Source organism: Lathamus discolor, chromosome 8 (assembly GCF_037157495.1).
Source record: "Lathamus discolor isolate bLatDis1 chromosome 8, bLatDis1.hap1, whole genome shotgun sequence".
NCBI classification, from domain to species: Eukaryota; Metazoa; Chordata; class Aves; order Psittaciformes; family Psittacidae; genus Lathamus; species Lathamus discolor.
In genome coordinates, this window is record NC_088891.1 from 12170670 (window position 1) to 12189523 (window position 18854).

Here is an 18854-nt window from a genome sequence, read left to right on the forward strand (position 1 = left end):
GAGTACTTCGCGTGTGGTGGTGAGGGGTGTCCTTGAAATGACATCTTTTAAGTGCCTGCCCAGCATCCCCCCAGATAGTCCAGAAACAAAAGGTTTAATCCCAGAAATGAAGTCCAGGAAGTAGCTGTCACTAATTCATTTATCTTCACATGAAAGATAAATTAATTAAGGCTTAAAGTGCCACGAAATATTTTGGATGCCCCTGCAAGAAAAAGGATTCCTCGCCAAACTGTATCATCCGCGCTTGTTTTATGGGAAATGGGAATAATTCCAAGTAGAATGTTTGTTGGGGAGCCATCTCTTGTCTGTCACATGCAGTCCCTCAGCTCTGCACTGCCTGTCTCCCGCAGGTCCCTGGGCAGGTCACTCCTGCCCTGCACTCGGTGCTCCCGAGCAGGGATTTGGGCTGCTCTGGCTGGTTCTTAGCCCGTACCAGCACCACTCACTGCGGGAGCATTGCCTCTTGAGAACTGATTCATCTGAGCAAGGGCGCCAGGGTTTGGCCCACAGTAAATTCTCTTTAGAGATGGTGCCAACAGAATCCCTCAGCCATGGGAATTGGACGTTTTTGGCAAGGCAGTCCCTTGGCTGTCTCCCTCTGATGTTTCCTGGTGGTGACAGGCTAAAGGCGAGATCATTATGGGCTTCCTTGCAGCAGACACAGTGCGGCTGTGTCGCACCCCAGGAGCTGCTGCCTGGTTCGAGGTGCAAGGACAGTAGTTTCTCAGGAACAGCCCTCATCTGAAAACCATCAAAATCTGCAGAGTGCGTGAAAATGCTGCGATCGAGACTGCTCGCTTGGTTAGGAATCAAATTGCAACCTGAGGACAAAAAGCTCAGGAGTCCCTCAGAGAGAAGGATTCGTTTGGTTCTGGGAACAGCTTCTTGGCCTCTCTGCTGGGAGTCAAACACCGGGAGTAGCCCTGCTGCAGTGTGGATTTGTGGAGGCTGCGGGTACCTCGGTGCAAGCTGCCTGTGCCAGTGCAGTGAAAATGTGGGATTTGCTTCTTGGGATTTTAAATGCCTGGTGGTGGTGCCAGCCAGAGGAACTGCAGGCCCAGAAGAGGCACCCATCTTTTCATTCAATACATCCGTTTTGTGACTGGAATGTAGAAATTCCTCGGCAATGCTGCTTGGTTATCCCTGCAGCGGGGGCATGGGAAGCACTCAGCCTGTGGCATCTGCTTGGGCTGCGGCTGCACGCTTGCCTCTGTCCGGAGAGGGGCTGCTTGTGGGAAAGGACCTTTCTTCCCTGCTATACATCCCAGCCACAAGCTGTCTCAAGGCTTCCATATATCAGGATGAGAGATTAATATGGTTTAAATCTCCTTCTGCTTCAATTAGGCAGATGACACAATGTTCAGAATCAGATCGCATTCCTCTGGGGCAAAGGGTTTCGGTTTGAAGTACAGCATTTCAGCGGATTTTGGTATAGCCGAGACTAATATCTTGTGTCTACGCTTAAATATGGTAGTTTATTATAGTTTCAAAATGTGCTGCATGGCTAGAAACCACTTTATGTGAGGATTTAAAGTATGTGCACCTAAAATATGTGCGCAGTCAGGGAATTACACAGCCACAGGTTTTTAAACACAAATATATGCAGGCTCCTATTGATATGATAAACTATCAGGAACATGTGCTGCAAAGCTTCTTAAACCTCATTGACACAACAGACCACTATTGTGTCAATAGTATGCAGATTAATGGGCTATTGTCAGGCTATTTTAGGCCTTAACTTTCATTTATCCTAAAACTTGTTCTTCTTTGTAACTCTTAACCTTTGGATTCTGCCAACACATTTCTTGTCAAAAAAATACTAATGGAATTAAAATAAACCTGGCTTTTAAATGTTAATTACTCCTAGAATGATTGATTTGTAAAAGAAACACATCAGCAGAATCTGAAAGTACAGAGGCACAATAAAATGGACTGTTAGCCCAAGAGGACCTGCTCTGGCTCCGATGAGACTGTCCCTGTGTATGGGATGGTAATGAGAGCACTTACTCCCCATCTCCTAGGTATATTTTATGGATTATTCCTCTTGCCTAAAGGACTTTTCGCCCTCTGAGTGTTTTACAGACTTAAGCAACAACTCATTCATGAATTCGAAAATGTAAGCAAAATATTCAGAATTTACATACAAAGAACCGCCATCTGTTAGAACAACAAATTGAGTTTTTGCTTCATTTAAATACAGATAATACTAAACTAATACATGTTTAAACCAGACATTTCATTTGGCTTGAATGCCTCCACTGGGTTTATAACCAAGGCTGAACTGATTCCAGCAAGGAGAAGCATTCCTTGCAATCACTATTTCAGCATGTGATTTGGTAAGAAAGTGCAAGCGCACACGGTCCAGGGCAGTTTGCACTCTTGGGAAACCACCGTCAGAGCGCTGTCGCCCAGGAAAGTTTGCTCCAGAGGTGCATCCCTAGGAAATGCTAAGTGCTGAAGAAAATGGTATTGATGGCTTCCCTCTGCTTGAGCCAGAGCTGAACCAGTGACTCAGCACAGTAACACAGGGACACGATGGCTTCTGAATGAAATGGGAAACTTACATTTTGAGGACGTGTTCATTTAAGCTGTGTCATTTCCAATATAAACAGCAAACGTCGGTTAAAGAAGGATGGTCAAATCACAACGGTGCCAGAATATGATGATGTTACAGCCTGCACTACAGCTAAGTTATATTTTAGCTAAATATTTTCTTCCTCCCTCCTTTTTTTTTCCTCCAGAAAGCGCCACATTTCACCAGTGCATACAGGCCTCTGCCCACGGCATGGCACTGTACAGAGGGACTGGTAGGTGATTAATATGATCAGAAGTACAATTTCTGATTAAGTAGACATGCACAGTTTTACATTTGCTGTCTTTCGATCTAAGTTGCAAAGTGCGGATGTTATGACTTACCTTGACTGTAATTATATTTGGTAATAAAAGAGAATACAATTCATTTATTATGAGCAGATAAAATTAGTTGGACAATTTGAGGTGCTATTCAACGAGTAATGCTCCCATTGCAGGGGTAAATATTAGTCCACCTGATAATACTAGTTTCTGTTAACAACCTAGAAAAGTTATTTTCATACAGCTCTGGTTTTATGTGCCTTCGTGCCTTGTCAGTATCCAGGGAGCCATTGCATGGGGCAGGGCAGGCAGTACAGCGTGTGAATAAATGTAGAACAATTTCCAAGAAAAACAGGCTTTTCATCCCTATTGATTGGTGAAGAATTCTCTCCTTTGGATTTCTAAGAACAAAACTGTAGAAAATAGGAAGCTCAAGCTATAATGCTTCACAGCCCATCACCAGAACGGGCTTAAAGCCATGTAAGCTGAAGCGGATAGCTCATTACGGTATTCCACTGTTAGCAAGCACAGTGCAGAGTTATATGTTTTCTAATGCTCACCTCTGTGAGATGGATGCCTACTGTTCCTCGCTTTAGCATCCAGTCTCCATGAACTCTTACTGTAGTTACTGCCCTATTTGTAGCCGCTTCTTCACCCAATACCCCATGATTTAGATCTCAAGAAGACGGGTCTTTAATCTGCTTGGAGTACATTGAGATCCCATCCCTTTTCAATCACCCTAAACCTTGTTGCCTGGGGAAATACAGGTGAAAATCCCAGTGTTTGGCTGGTGAAGCAATAAAACTGAAGCAACCATTTTCCTTCTCTTGAGTTCTGAGCTTGTGACAGTATCAACGCAAGTTAGAAGTGAGACATTTCAGAACACTGTCACTCATGATTTACACCAATAGGCTAAAAATAGCAAGCTGCTAATAAAACAAGCCTGTGCTGTGTTGATACAGGCAAATAATTGGTTATAAGTCAAGTACTGTATAAAGAGTGGTAAGTTTAAGAAAAAACATTTTATCCCTGTAAATAGCATCCAATTCAAGTAGCGCATAAGTGTAGTTCTTTATAATGCCTAAAGGAAAGAAAATATTTTTCTTATATTTTCTAAGTGATGTGAAACCCCTTTTTCACCCTTGTCAGTTGTCAAAGTTATAGGAGGAGCTTTTAAGCGATTAGTATTTTGTAAAGTATAGCAAGATGTAAAACCAATTTCAACACTTTCTTTTACCATCTTCTTGGGTACTGTATTAAGGGTTGGTTTAAAAGTATTTCTGACTGTCAAAACTTCCATTTAACATCATTGTTCTCTCTTTTTTATATCTTTCCAATCTGCCTCCTTATTTAGAGGGATGTGTAGATATCTCAGGTTGTATGCCTGTCACTTGAAGGCGTAGTGATAATTTTCTGCTAACAGTGATGGGCTGTGCATCTGAACTTGGCAACTTTATCCTGGTTCTGTGTAGGGCCAGCAGTGCATATGCTTTCACTGTTGTCATTCATCTTTCCAGCTGGTGTAAGAAATGGGTCCACACTGCTGTTCCATGCCTACCTACGATCATCTGACATCAGTTTACCATGAGAAGCATTCAGAACACTATATTGAATATTCAAGTGATAAACCTAATAGCTGCTCTCAATTCTTACTTAGGCAAAAGTCTGACTGAAATTCAGTATGCTGGCTCTCCAGTTCCCCCATCCACCCTGGGGAGGTAAAGGAAATGTGCCAATAATTAATAAAAATAATAGGAAAACAAATATTTTTCTTTATGCTTTGACAGTGCACTGCGTGGGTGAGCCAGCCGGGACCACGTGGGATCCTGCGCAGGTGAACCTGAGGCATGGAAGGCCGGAAACTCCTCTGCTGAGGCTGTGGGGCTGGCAGAGACAACCCTGCATCAGTAGACACGGACACAGTGTTTGTACTGTGTTGTCCTGTGTATTTTACTACTTGACATGCGCTTAGAGTGAAATCTGGATGACTTTATGTCAAAGCTAATAAAAGGGAGTCAAGCAAGAAACATACCTGGGCACAGTCTTTGTAAAACTGGTCTTTCCTGCCTGCAAGCTCCCCATCAGGCTTAACTTGGAAAAGCCAACTCTTTCAGGCCAACAGTTCTGGCCGTGGCGCTTTGCTGCAAAGATCATGGCAGCAGTAAAATGTGATTAATTCCTGGTCCTTGCAGAATAATAATCCTGTAAAAAAAATCTCAGAGAGGGACAGCTGTACAGGACGGAGAGCTGGGAACAGAAAAGCCAAGCTGAAGGCTTTGCCATGCTGCCCTTTGAGGCCAAGTATAGAGTAGTAGGTGTTGCTAACTCTCCTCGGCACCTTAAACATCTACAGGCATCATTGCAAGCAAGAAAACTCCATTTTCTGTACAATGATTAGCTTTTCGGTTAGGTGTATTTCATCCCCTATCTTTTGATAGGGAATTCATTTCAAACATCTAAGGTAATATCAACAAAATACTGTAATTAGATTTAATGACATAGTTCCAAGATTAATAGGTGATCTTCCTCACAGCCTACAATTTTAATTTCCAAAATTTCATTTGTGATAGTGCTGCTCTGCAGTGCTCACCTACACCATCCACAGTGTTTATCTACACTTTTCCTCACAACTTGTAAAATGTGCTGCCTTTTTCAGGCATAGACAGATGAAAAGATGTATTAGGAACAAATCTGTGTTCATGGCATATAATCACAAGATGACAAGACACTTAATGTTATCTATTTATATTATATATAGCAACTTCTGTTACGCAAAATCACTTTTCAGTCCCATTTTAGGGGATTACCTAATCCTGTAATTGATTCTGTGTGACGAGTCCCCCTTGTCCTATGGAGACCCAGTGACCTTCAGAACAGGAGCAGGCCTGAAAACATTCTATTATTTCACTGTTATTTATGTGTAAATTACAAGATAATGTAGGATGGGAACAGATGATAATTTTACCTTTTTATTTACTTCACTGGGTTCAGACTTGTGTTTTATGTCCCAGCCCAGAAGGAAAATTGCTCCCTATCAGTAAGAATGACCAAAGACAAGACTGACATTTTCTTTCACATAAATCAAATGTTCCCTTAGAAATTTAGCCAATCATACTGGTTCCCAAACAGCTCAGAGCTACTGTAAAGCTACTATCTACTGTAACTGTCACATCTCAAAACCTGCAGTTAAGGGGTGAGGCAATTGCTCACTGGTTATAAATACCAGCAGATTAGTTATCTATAGATTAGTATCACATTACTCATTCCAGAGCCCATAAAATCAAACATGAATCAGCTTGGCTTCATATACCAACAACCACATCCTATACAAAGGTGAGTCCACAGGTACCAGCTGATGACATTTTATAGTCCTGCAGGTTTTAGTATTACAGAAACAAGCTATTAGGCATGCATGCACATAAAGACTCACACAGACTCATCCATAGACACACATAAACCTTGCTCCTTTACTGTCCCACCAAATATAACTCCATGGATTAAGGCCTTAAATAAGACTCTAAGAATGTAATTTAGTACAGTCTGAATCTCCCTTGGGCAAGCCTGAGGTAGCTCCTTGGGCTGTCACAGCTAAGCAGCTGTCCAGCCTAGCACTGGCTCAGGAGCCAAAAACCTGCTTCATTTGGGTGACAGTAAAACAGTTGTAAAGGATCAGACAGACATTATTCATGACTGGTGGAGGGAGGGTGCTTAGAAAATAGCTAATACCAGTAATCACTAAAAATAGAAAGGTAAACAAACTGCGTGTAAATTTGTATCTGCTTGAACTCTGAAATAGATTCTTACCACATTTCTCCAGTGCATTCCTAATCTAGCAAGAGGGTAGATTCTCATTCCAGGTTTGAAGAAAGGTGATAAAACTATTTACTTTTACCCCTCTGACAAATACAGAAAGTTCATAGCCCACACACAATCAGTAATGACAGGAGTTGCTGCCTTTGACATGTTGAGTTTCTGTTCAGTGTATGCCCCTTGACATCTCAGTGTCTGACTTCAGTCTAGGATATTTTGTTCTTGAGGCAAAGGTAGGTACCTTTAATTATGTTTTTCAACATTTATGGCCTTATCTAATAATACAGCTTGTTTAAAAAAATGACTTCTAGCTTTGGTGTACTTCAGCGTTCCTTTTCTGTGCTAGCTGTGGGCTGTAAAATCCTTTCTACTGAGTAGCTGTAACAGAGCCATCCATGAAAGGCTTGCTCTTCTCTGTTCTGTGCTTTGCATGTTTGTGGAGAAGAAAAAATTCCACTTACAGAAGGTGAGTGAGTACAAACAATTATTTTTCTCTATATACCACATTATCAAAACTAAAGAGACAAAAAGTGAGTGCGGATGGCTGTGATCCTTTGGAGTTACCACTACTCCTTCCTCCCCATCAACCATTTGAAATGGTTCACCGTGTCTGAGAGCCACTCTCATTATTACTGATGCTGGGACACATCTTCCTACTTTGCTTTAGTGGGTGCAAGATGACATATTTTCACCTTCGAGGTGACAGTAGGTGACAATGAGAAAGGTGGCCCATTTCATCCCCACATTGTTTCACTGATCACAGTCTGCCAGCTGCTTGATGACTGTGCATGTCAGCCCACTAATCTTGAGTAATGCAAAGCTCCATGGAGTCTGGGGAAATACCATTGTCTGTGACAAGTCATGCAGGAAACAGCCATGCAAAGGAGCTGTCAGGGCAGAGGCTTGCCCTAGAAGAGGGGTGTGTGGGGTCAAAAGTGCAGAAATCACTTTGGATCCAAGGCAGTATAAAGTAGCAGTGGCACCTATTCTACCCCACAAGATCTCCTGTTTGCAGCACAAAGTGGAAGAATTAACATAGGAAAAATATACAACAGAGCAGCAAACAGGGATCATCAAGTTATTGCTAAATCCTCTGGATGATGCTTGACTTGGGAAAGCAGGCTCAGGTATGAATGCCAACGCTATTATGTGACGTGGCTCAAAAAAAAAAAAGTAAGCCATGACATCTCCATTCTTGGCAAAACACAGAGACTGCTGCAGGCACTCTATTCCCTCTGCAGCTTGGAGTGATGCAGCTGTAGCTGCTGTGGCTGTTAGTTACAGATCTCCTCTTTCCTGTGCCTATCTGGATAAGAGGAGGGCATGCAAGCAGCTCTCTATCTGGGAAGTGGTGGAAGAAACAGTACTTGTGGCTCCAACCAAAGTCTCCCAGCTCCTTTTATGGATCTGACTTTTTTAATTAGTTGCATAACAAGGTGCCAGGATTTTAGCAGCCATGTTACAGCAAGTAAGTAATTTTATAACAACGTCCCTACTGTCCAGTAGCCAAAGATAACTACAGGTTATTCTCAGCTTTCCTATCAAAAGCTGTTTCAGAGTTGGATATTTTATCTGAGTACTTCACAGGCTGCCTGAATAACTTCCTGTATTCAGAAGAATCTCAATGGTTGTTTATTTTGTGTGTATGCTGCATGCTGGCAGAGAATGCCCGGTTGGTCCTTTCTCTCCTGTCATCATTAGCCATATATGTCCATCAGGCCAAGAGCTCAACACTAAACCAGAGAGGGGTGGAAGGGTCTCCACCTCCTTGTGTAGCCAGACCATACAGAAACACTCTCTGTATCAGGTTTGGGGACCCAGTGCAGGAAGCACAGGCTTAGCTGTGCTCTGCCAGGTAGGACAGCGCTTTGTCCTGGCAGAGACGTGGAGAGGAGAGTGCAGTCAGGAGAAGACAGTAGAGGGGAAGGAAAGCAGTCTGTCCAGTGCTCAGCCAGGTAATACTGAGAGCAGGTTGGAGCCATGGTCAAGGTCGGAATCCTGTAACATCACACTGCCAGGTGAGTTTTGGGCATGTCAGAACAGGGATGTTAGGCCATATAACTCTTTACTACAGACCCAAGTGAGTAGCTCTCTGCAAGGTGGATCATGTATCATTCCTGCCACTCAGTAATGTTATGGCACTGATGTCAGGCTGACAATTTAGATTGAAAATCCTTCCTAGAAGGATCAGGATAGCATGTGTGCATGTGTTTCTGGGGTTGCTGGCCATCTGGGCTGCTCTTAAAGCTGTGTGGTTTTACACTCTGCCCACATTTCAGGCATGTATCTCTATCCAGAACGTCACCAGACAACTGCGTGTATTAACTTGCTCTCTGATCTACACCCCTTCCTGGACTTTTGTCAGAGTCAAAGTCCGTGTTTTCCCTAGGATCTTCAAAACCCTTTCAGAAAGACATGATGACAGAAAGCCTGTTGATTTTTGTTGGGACTGCAGGAAGATCCCTTAGTTGCCAAAGGAAAAGAATGTGAACTATATTTGTCAAATGTCATCCAAGGGAACCAACCCTTAAACTCTTCCTCACATATAAAATGTCCTGGCAGGATTACCATATAATATCCATTGCAGCAGTGGAAAATATCAAAGGATCATGGTTTAAAATGAAACAAAAAAAAACACCCTTTCTTGTCTCAAAAGCGACACACTGTTCCTCTTCCTTCTTTTCCTTTCTCACCTCCAGATTGCCATGCAGTTTAGTAAAGGGGATTAAGTAGCCACAATAAACATACCCATGTGAGGCCAGCAAGTGCAAATGGAAGCAATCGCTTTACTTTTTAGCCCAAACCTTCTGTTACTGTAGCAAATGAGATTTTTTTTTTTTTGCAGCTGACTAACAGAAGCCGATTTAGGCCCTTTGCACTTGCTGGCAGCAAGTGTTCCCACTCCAAAAATAGCCTATTGAAGAAAGAAGTGTCAGTTGCTGTCTTCAACAGGCTGCTTTCTAAACCCATTGTTAGAAGGCACCTACTTCAAATGAAACCTGGCATGTCACCACGTTGGTGGGCAACGTGCCATTCTAACAGATGGGCAGTGGGTAGACAGTGCCAGTGATTCAGTCTGTATATCAACCTTGAGTAACAAGGTTGTATTCCCACCAGAGAACGTCAAAGCCTATAGCAGTGCTCTACCATAACCTGTGTCTTTACATGTGTTGCTGCCCAACCACATCTACAGAGTAATTTAAAACACTTCTATTTCATTTGGAACCCATACTGCTCTGCTCGACTGTGCACCAAGTTTAAGTTTTGGCTGGGTGAGCCTGGCCTGCCATGCTCGGCAATGAAGGTGTGGGCAGGACCATGTGAGTAGTGCTTGTCTTTCAGTGCCTTTCTCCCCACTGTGGTATTTCCCAGCAAGTACGTGGGAAAACACTTCAGGATGCTGTAGTCGTAGCAGAAATGTCCATGAACACCTCAAGAGCTGTAGGAACAGTGAGAAGCCACGAAGGAGGTATCTCTGTCTCGGGCTGGAGGAGTCCAACACAGGGTTAATCTCAGTGCTCAGGTTTTCCTCCATTACTGTAAACATGCACCCAAGATTCAGGTGGTAAGAGCAGTCCTGCTCTCATTTTGTACTAGTCTCACAAATCCTCATACTCTCAAGTGCGTCACAAGAGCATCAGGCCTTGATGAACTGGGATTCACATGCCACAGCCTCGTGAGAGTAATACGACAATGAAATCTCCACCTTTCAATGTGTCTTGTGCAAAAAAAGCCTCCGCTTTTTTCAGCCTCTTAGTGAAATGCCAGCCTGTGTGTGGAGACTTTATCTAGATTCTTCTGTAGCACCTATTTGTATTAATGTGTTACAGAGTGTCTCAAATTAATGTATGTAAACTATATCTGTATCTTTTCAAAATCCCCCCTTATATGTCCCATGAAGCTATTAGTTTAGCTCTCACTAGGTATTAAAATTTAAAAGGGTCGCTAAATGCATACTGCTAGAAGGAAACAACATTAGTTACACATTACCAGAACAAAACTAAATTAAGCAACAGCTCATTTCCTTTGTACCATCAATATTTTACTCAGCCATAGCCTGGATGCTTGTACTCACAAAAAGGAATTAATCATTCATGTGCTAATGTACATCCATTATTTTTAAATCATCACTTAAGTAATCATTTTTGTGTGTGCTCAGATGTGTGATGCCTGCTTATGAAAGTGCAGGGGAAATCAATAAAAATTAAATAAAATTTAAAAGGTGGAGATCTGTGAAACAGATGCAAAAGAGTCCTCCATGCAGTGAAATTGCAATCAAATTTCTGTAAAACTCTGTTAATGAGTCATAATTTGAAAGAGATGCTGGTCTAATGCTAAGCTTATTTATAAGCCATGCTTCCCTCTTTATTTTGGTGCAAACATACAGGAATCAGTTCATTGCAGATTCTGTCTTAAACCCTGCATAAAACTGAAACAACAAAAGCTTTACTGACATTTAATTTGGTACTGCCATTTTCTAACAGTTTATTTACTGAGAATTGCAGGGCTTATATCATAACATCATCTGTGTCGGCACATCTGGGAGGTTTCCAAACCCCTTCACAACGTGAGGTGCAGGAAGCCCGGTGGGAATGCTCCCGCAGGTGGGGTGTGCAGGGCTCCCTGCCTGCATGGCATGCTGCAAACCAAGTGTGGGAACCAAGGCTCAGAGAAAGCAAACCCCTCCTCTCCTGCAGTGTCACACAGCCTTTAACATCTGCCCGGTACCGATCACAATAATCAAAGCCTCATTTCCGCTCCTCCCAGAAATGGACTAACTGTATCTCCTGGGCTGGATTTTCTGCTGCCTTGGGCTTGTCATTTGCACCCATGGGAAGTGCTTCCAAATCAAGAGCCCTGCTTTACTCAGATATGAATTACAGCTACTTTACTCAGACATGAATGTGTACTAAGGTGCAAAGTAGTGAAGAACAGCAGTTAGTGCTGGCTGCATCTAAGAAGAGTTAAGATGGCCCTACTAGATTGGAGCCCACAGTCCCATGGAAATTAAATCATCTTTTGCTTAAAGTGTGATTGCTTCTTTTGGACTACCCATATCAGTGAGAGAACATGGCAAAGCTGTTAGATCCCTGCAAGTACAGTGAATTTCAGAGAAAAGCAGCATAATACTTGTAGCAGAATTTGGTGTAGTAATGCTGTAGGGTTTTTCTTCTATTGCTTCAGTAATTTTATGGTGATGTACTTTGATGATAATTTAAGGGAGCTCTGTGTTTATGAGGCAATAAAATAATCTACTGCAAAATAATTTTGAAGGCCAAGTTGTCTATTAATATATGGTATGGCTTCTTGTGAATTAATAGAAATGAGCCGGAACAATGCTCCAGAGAAGGAAAGAGTGTGTACCTTGATGTCAAGATGGGAAGACTTGGGTTTGTTTTTCAGCTAAGACCTGACACTCCCAGTCTGTGAAATGGACAAAATGGTCCAACAGGAAATACTTCCATTTTGCAGCAACTTCAGAGGCTTAGTAGTGGGCTCCCACTCAGCTCTGCACTGAAAGCAATGCTTTTGGGTGTTTTATTTTGAATAAACAACTTCTTTTTCTTTTTTCTTCCTCTCTTTCCATTCTTTCTAGACTCAAATCTTTTGCAGCTGAACTTTTTGAGAAAACCAGTGCACCTCTGTGAACTGTTCCTCCCTCACCAAGATGTATTTCCAGCCAGCTCATCTGCAAATGTCACTGAGTACATGGCAAGAAAAGGCACAGCAGTATCATCAGCTTACTGATAATGGATAACACAAGCACCATGAACTGAGTGTGATTCAGATGTATTGTGAATGACTCTATTGTAGACTGCAAGGAACTGAGAATTTAACTTCTCTTTTGCAGAAGTACCTGGTGAAGCTGAGTTTGGCCGCAGCTTGGGGGCTCCCTGAGAAGCATGCAGGAGTTCAGTACACGCTGTGTAGGCACCAAACCAAGCACACAATTTACATACCAGGCAGTGCAAAGCAACCAGTTACTACAGTCCAACGCACAGATGTGAGCCCATAACCTTGGAGAATTGGATCAGATGTGTTTACTTAATTTCAGCCTAATTAAGTGACAATACATGGCCGTGAGCAGTATACAAGGCAAAAAACATTTGGCAGGTGAAGCATCCACTAGGTCTGAAAGCCACTATCAGTTGACTGTGCAGGACAAGCACTCCTGCAATTACACAAACAGTTAAATAAATATGGATTTTAAAGTTCTTCCCACTTTTATCAAATTCAGCTGTTGTCAAAACCTACAGCAAGAGAGAGGAAGGTGAATGAGAAGGCAGATCGCTTCTCAGCCTCAAGTGCCATGTGAGTGCCTAGAGGGAGGGCCTTCATCTAAAGGAATGTATTTGGGTTACAGGAGGTGGCAGAGGTTCTTTGCATGAGCTGTCTGCATAGAGCTACCTGACCTCTTCAGATTAAAGTTGCTGCTTATAAGAATGTAAAGTCTGATCTATAGTAATTTATTTTTCTGTCTGCCTAAAGGACTAAATGGCTCTTTTCCCAGTTCAGAAGCTGCAGGTTGGCTGGGGATCACTTGAGGGGAGAGATTCAGCTTTCCGTATGCCTGTGGGCCTCTATAGGTCCTTATGCCAAGGAGAATCCTTGCAGAGAAACCAGAGTAGGAACTTTCACAGATATGGAGAACTGCCTTAAACCTCTGTGTGTGCATCCACTGTCTCCACACACAGACACTTATGTCTTTTTCACCTTTGCTCAAATTCAGCAAAACGTTAAGTGCCCTGAAATGCACTTCTTGAGATGTGAAGGATAAAAATGTTTCTGTCTTGCTTGTGCCAGTTTATTGTTACTGTGGGCAGGTGATTCATCAGTGGATGAAATGAGATTTTCAAGTTCTTTTAAAATGATGAGGTAGTTTTCAGAGCTCACAGAGTTTGTGACTAGATACATGATTAGTGAATATATTTGACAAATAATGTATCTGACAAGTTTAAAAAACATTTCTGGCTAATTGCTTTTATTACTCATCAATCCTGAAAGGGGAATAGCAGGATAAGATTTGTATTTTATGATCTGCGTTTTTCCAGACTCTGTCCTGGCACAGCCCAGTGGAGGGGATGCAATGTAAACACTGGATCTGCCTGCCCATGACTTTTCTTTGGTTTACTGTTGATTTTGTTTGTTCAAGCTAGACTGAACCTAGCAAGTGAAACTAGACAGGAGATTGGCCAGTTTCAAACTTCAGTTTACAGTTTCATAATCAATTGCTTTTGGCACCATGTGACATTTTTACAGCACTTTGTCAGATTTTTTGTTTTGATTTCACTCTAAACCATGCTCACGTTCCCATCTATTCCTTGCTGGGTCCCATTCAGAAATCTCATTTTCAGGACTAAATTTTCCTATTAAAAGCTTGATTGAAAGATGGATTCAGGGCTCAGACACATGCTCACTTAACAAAGCAGATGCAGCAATTTCCTCAAGCTGTTTGTTACCACCTGCTAGTAAGACGCCGTGTCCCGCCAAGGCGTGCATGGAGCAGAGCACGTGAGCGTTTGGTAGCTGCTTCAGTGAAAAGTCCTGTGGCTCAGTTAAATTCCCTGGACACATTCCCTTCCATCTACAGATGGCTAAGCTCAAACATGCATTTAAGGGCCGCTGACGTAGACTGCAGTTATGAATGATCTGAGCAGTTTTCCTGACTGAGACCAGCGTCCCCAGTCCTGTGATGAGATATGCCAGACGACTTCCAAACCTGTCCCAGGCAGCCACTGGAGCTGTGCTTGGGCAGAGGAGCTACCAACACCAGTGCTGGTGCAGGACCAGGTGCTCAGGCTGAGTACACGCATCCCCTCATGCATGCTGATGCTCATTACTAGGCCCAGCTGCTTTACATTGCCCCTCTGCCAACCGTTGCTGCCCCATAAGTGGGATGCAGGATGGGTAACGTACCTCTTCCTTGGGCTTCCTAGGCAAAATCAGACAGCTGGCCTAACTGCCTGCTTAAACTATTTAAACCTAATGTAGTTTTCAGTCCATGACAACCTAGAGGAAAAACAGGGAGAAGTCTTGGAGACCTTTCTGCTGAATAAATGAGGGGAAATTTCTTATACTAGCCTGGTAACTGGGGAAGGTGAAGCAGTGATGTCTTAAACCACAGCAGTGGTTCATTAACTGATATTGTGGGTTCACAACCACTTCTCTGGGGCTGCTGGTGGGGTTGGGGAGAGAGAGAGGCAGGGAGGGAGAAAGGGGTTACACTCAGATGTACATCTCTGCAAGATCAGCATGTACACACCCTTCACAAACCTGCTCATGCAGCCTGCATAAGGCCTACGAGGAGCTGTTGATTCAGGTTTTTCTTAGTAACACAAATACAGTTTTGGGGACTTAAACTTTGGAACATAATGCAGTCTGCTACACTATCTTCTATTTAAAAATAAACCAGAGCAACATAGAAGGCACAGCATCAGTCAGTGCTGTGAAAGCAGACTATCATACTGAGAGCAAGAGCCTGTGCTCTTGCATTGAACCAACTTAGTTTATGAGAACGTGCCTTACTCAGACCCAGCGCTGCAAACACACTCAATCACGCTTAGTGGCATGGAACAGTTACTGCCTGATCCAGTCCTTACAGATAAGAGCCACTGACCTGTGAGAGGTGTTTCCTTACCACTCTTTCATAGCATAGAAAATCCATTGTTAAGAGACAAAATTCAGGAGTCAGCTTTATTTGTGGCATCTTTTTTCTTTTATATACGTTTTAACATTGTCTTTGGCAGAGAGTGATAAACTGTGGGATTGACACCCAATGCCAGCTACAGCAAGCAGGGTGAGCAGGGGCACTTCAGAAACTAGTAAGAGAGGAGAGATCTGCATATTCATAGTGAGATGTAGCTGCATATACAAAGTGAGCAACTGCCACCAATGGGAGAGCTGATAACTGTTCATTTGCAGGGGCAGAGAAATGAATCCTAACCGGCTAAGATACTTTTGTTATCACGAAACACATATTTGGCTACAGCAAATGGCTTCAAATCAGAAAAATTACGTTTTTGTGCTGGCTGTTTATAAACAGGATGCAGTTAGTGTAAGACACCCACAGCTGCAGAGTTTCAAGGCCAGACTGAAATGTATCGTACTTTATCATTAGTTTTCATATTTGCTGTACCCAAGGCCATACAGTGTTTTACAGGGAACCCAAGGAAATAACTTGACTGCTTGGTTGGCACTCAATATTGTGTGCCAGTTCATTGTTTTCAAGAAAGTTTGTATTTTCACTCGAAACTTTAATCGCAGCATCACAGGTCCAGTCCTGTTTTTGATAAGGTCAGTGTCAATGTCATCAGATTTGGTAAGTGCACAACTGGGTCTGCACTTGATAAAACTGAAAACTGGGAAAGCTCTTCAGTATTAAGAGTTTAGCTGAGGCAAGGATCAGGGCCTGTTGCTGACTGCCCAACCCCAATGGGACGCAGCTGGAAATGGGCAAGGAGAGGGGTAGCACTAAGATGATGGCCAGCATCAGAAACACAGCACTCTAGAAAGACAGATGAAGCTTTAATCCACAACTCACCCACAGATGTCTTCCTAGCAGTCATGATAAAGTTTGTGGGAGTGGTTTGAGGAAATCCCAGAGCAAAGCTATCTTTTGTATAATTGTGCTACACTAATTCTTGTTCCTTGCAAGAAAAACATTCTGGAGATAAAAGCAGCTTTTTAAGTGCAAAAAAAAAAAAAAGAAGATAATATAGGGTTGTATGTGAATACTGTATAAGGACACAGTAGTTAACAGATGTATTTTACTTTAAAGACACATGTTTGGAGTTATGTCCAGTACTGGGCTCCCCAGTACAAGGAAGACACAAATATGCTGGACTGAGTCCAGTGAAACAGTGAGAAGATGACTGAGGTCTCAGAGCATCTCCCAGACAAGGGGAGAGCTGGGTTTGTCTAGCTTTGAGAAGAGAATGTTCATCGGGATCTTACTGGTTAAGATTAGCAGCTGGGGGATGTAAGGAAAACAGAGCCAGACTCTTTTCAGCAGTGCCCAAGGAGAAGATGCAATTGGCACAAATGGAAATACAAGAAATTCCATTTAAACATAAGGAAAAAATTTTTTTTATTTTTTTTTTTTTTACTTTGAGTATGTTCAAGCACTGGAACAGGTTGCTCAGAGAGGCTGTGGAGTCCCCCTCCCTGGAGATGCTAAAGACCAAATTGGACACAGTCCTTCAGCAGCCTGTTCTGGCTGATCCAGCTCTGAGCAGTGGGGTTGGACTAGATGATGTCTAGAGGTGTCTTCCAACCTCAGCTATTCTGTGTGATTCTATGATTATTTTATATAGGGAGGAACTGGGAAACATGAGCTTGTTTATTATTTATAAAACTTCGCCGGACACTTAAGGGTAAGGAGTATTATTTTTGCAAGTTGTGTGGACTAGTACTGGCTGATAGGTGTCTCCATCTCAGTGTGACTTAGCAACTACAGTACTGAAGTCTGCAAGCAGCTAATAGAAGTTGTGCTCCAAACTGGTATATGCAGAGTTTGCTTTTGACTCCAGTAATAACTAATGCAACTTATCTTCTGTCAGCAAAACACATTCCTTTGATGCCAAGAGAAACTTGCTGTGAGTAGGCCATCGTCTCTGTCATTCTTCAACTTCCTGTCTGTGGATAACATTGGAAAAGCCAGCTTTTCTTGTTGTGTTTTTTATTCTGTTTCTCCCCCCCCACCCCCGCCCCGTATCTGTCAGTGATAGTACTCATAAGTTTTGAGACAAAAGAACAATTTGTTACTTTAGAATTAGCACCATGACTGCTCTTTGTATGGAAATAAGGTCATTCTGCTCTAATGAAACTGCTGAGCTGAATGCACAGTTTGAAGTTCATGACCCATTGAAATGATGATTTATGCAGCTTTCTTGCAAATTACCTATGTTAACATCATACATAATATATTTCTATCATTAGACCTTTGAAAGGAGTTTTCTTTTGCAAGAGTCTTCTCTTTTTTGCTGTGGATAGTTTTGTTCCCTTAATACTGTCCCATAGGAGGGTTTAAATTTTACAGTGCACTAGAAAGCTCTTAAACTTCTGCTTTCAGGTAAATGCTTGGTCTGCTTAGGTGGGTATTACAGTGGAAAGCCCTTTTTCTGTACTATCACTAGCTTACATACAGTCTTAGCTCTGGAAAGACAGGACATGATCTGCACCAAGATGTGACAGAAAAAGAGGTAAGAAGGAAAATGGCGAGACTTATCAGTATGGCCGAGGAAGGTGCAATGTGATGTATCTGCTCCCACACCATCCCTCCCCTTGTCTTCTCGTTTGTGCTCAATGTTAAACTTGTTACATGAAAAGACAAGAAAAATCAGCGTGGGATCAAAGAATTAGGGACAGATCACGGTGATCAAGAAGCATTTTGTCTACATAGGATTATATGAAAGAAAATAAGTATGTGGAACAAAAAATGCTGGGGAATGGGAACAGTGTGGTGTGGATTTCCCTCTGTTGCATTTCCACTGAATTTCATTCACCGAAAATGCTCAATATATGGCAGATATTTGGGAGACCAGTGCCAGAGTAGTGTTTTGTATATTCTGTGGATAGAAGTGTACTGGGAATCTGGTCAGCAGTGTAACTGTTTATATTCATTATAAACAATCTGTGTTATTTGGCAACAAACCCTGTCTTTCTGAGTTGACTCTCGTTGCTGCTGAGATAGTTCTATCAGCTGGTTGTAATTTTACTTCGGGGGCACACAAAAGTACACTGTATTTCTTCCAAATCATCTGTGGGAGAAACATGAAGAATACACTAAAGGCCCCTTACTCTTCTGGGACCTCTTTGGCCCTCTTTCAGCAGTCTTTAAGGGCCATAAGAGGATGCAGAATAAGCTTAGCTTGTGTGTGCCTTGTAGCACTATTATATACCTCTTCATCTTCTTTCCTGGTTTTAATCCCTAGCTACTTCCATCTTAGGCAGTGATAGCAGATAAGAGAAAAGGCTCTTCATCTCTTATTAAAAGAAGAAGAGAATTGCTACTGAAGGTGAAATGGGCATGGGATTGGGGGAGGAGATCCTGCTGTGAAAAAGTTAACCCCCTATTTGGCTTTAAAGATGAAGCGAATAGCGTAGAAGCCATTTTATTAGCCTTCTACACAAGGCTGAGTTTAACCCCAATGTATAAGTATGGTTTTCACAAGATTTTCTACTTATCAGTT

At 42.4% G+C, this 18854-nt stretch overlaps 1 protein-coding gene across 1 annotated transcript in view; it reads right to left on the reverse strand.

Annotated features, from left to right (window-relative positions):
• Nucleotides 1-18854, reverse strand: part of SEMA6D (semaphorin 6D) — a 200189-nt gene that overhangs the window by 31767 nt on the left and 149568 nt on the right. The window lies entirely within an intron of this gene.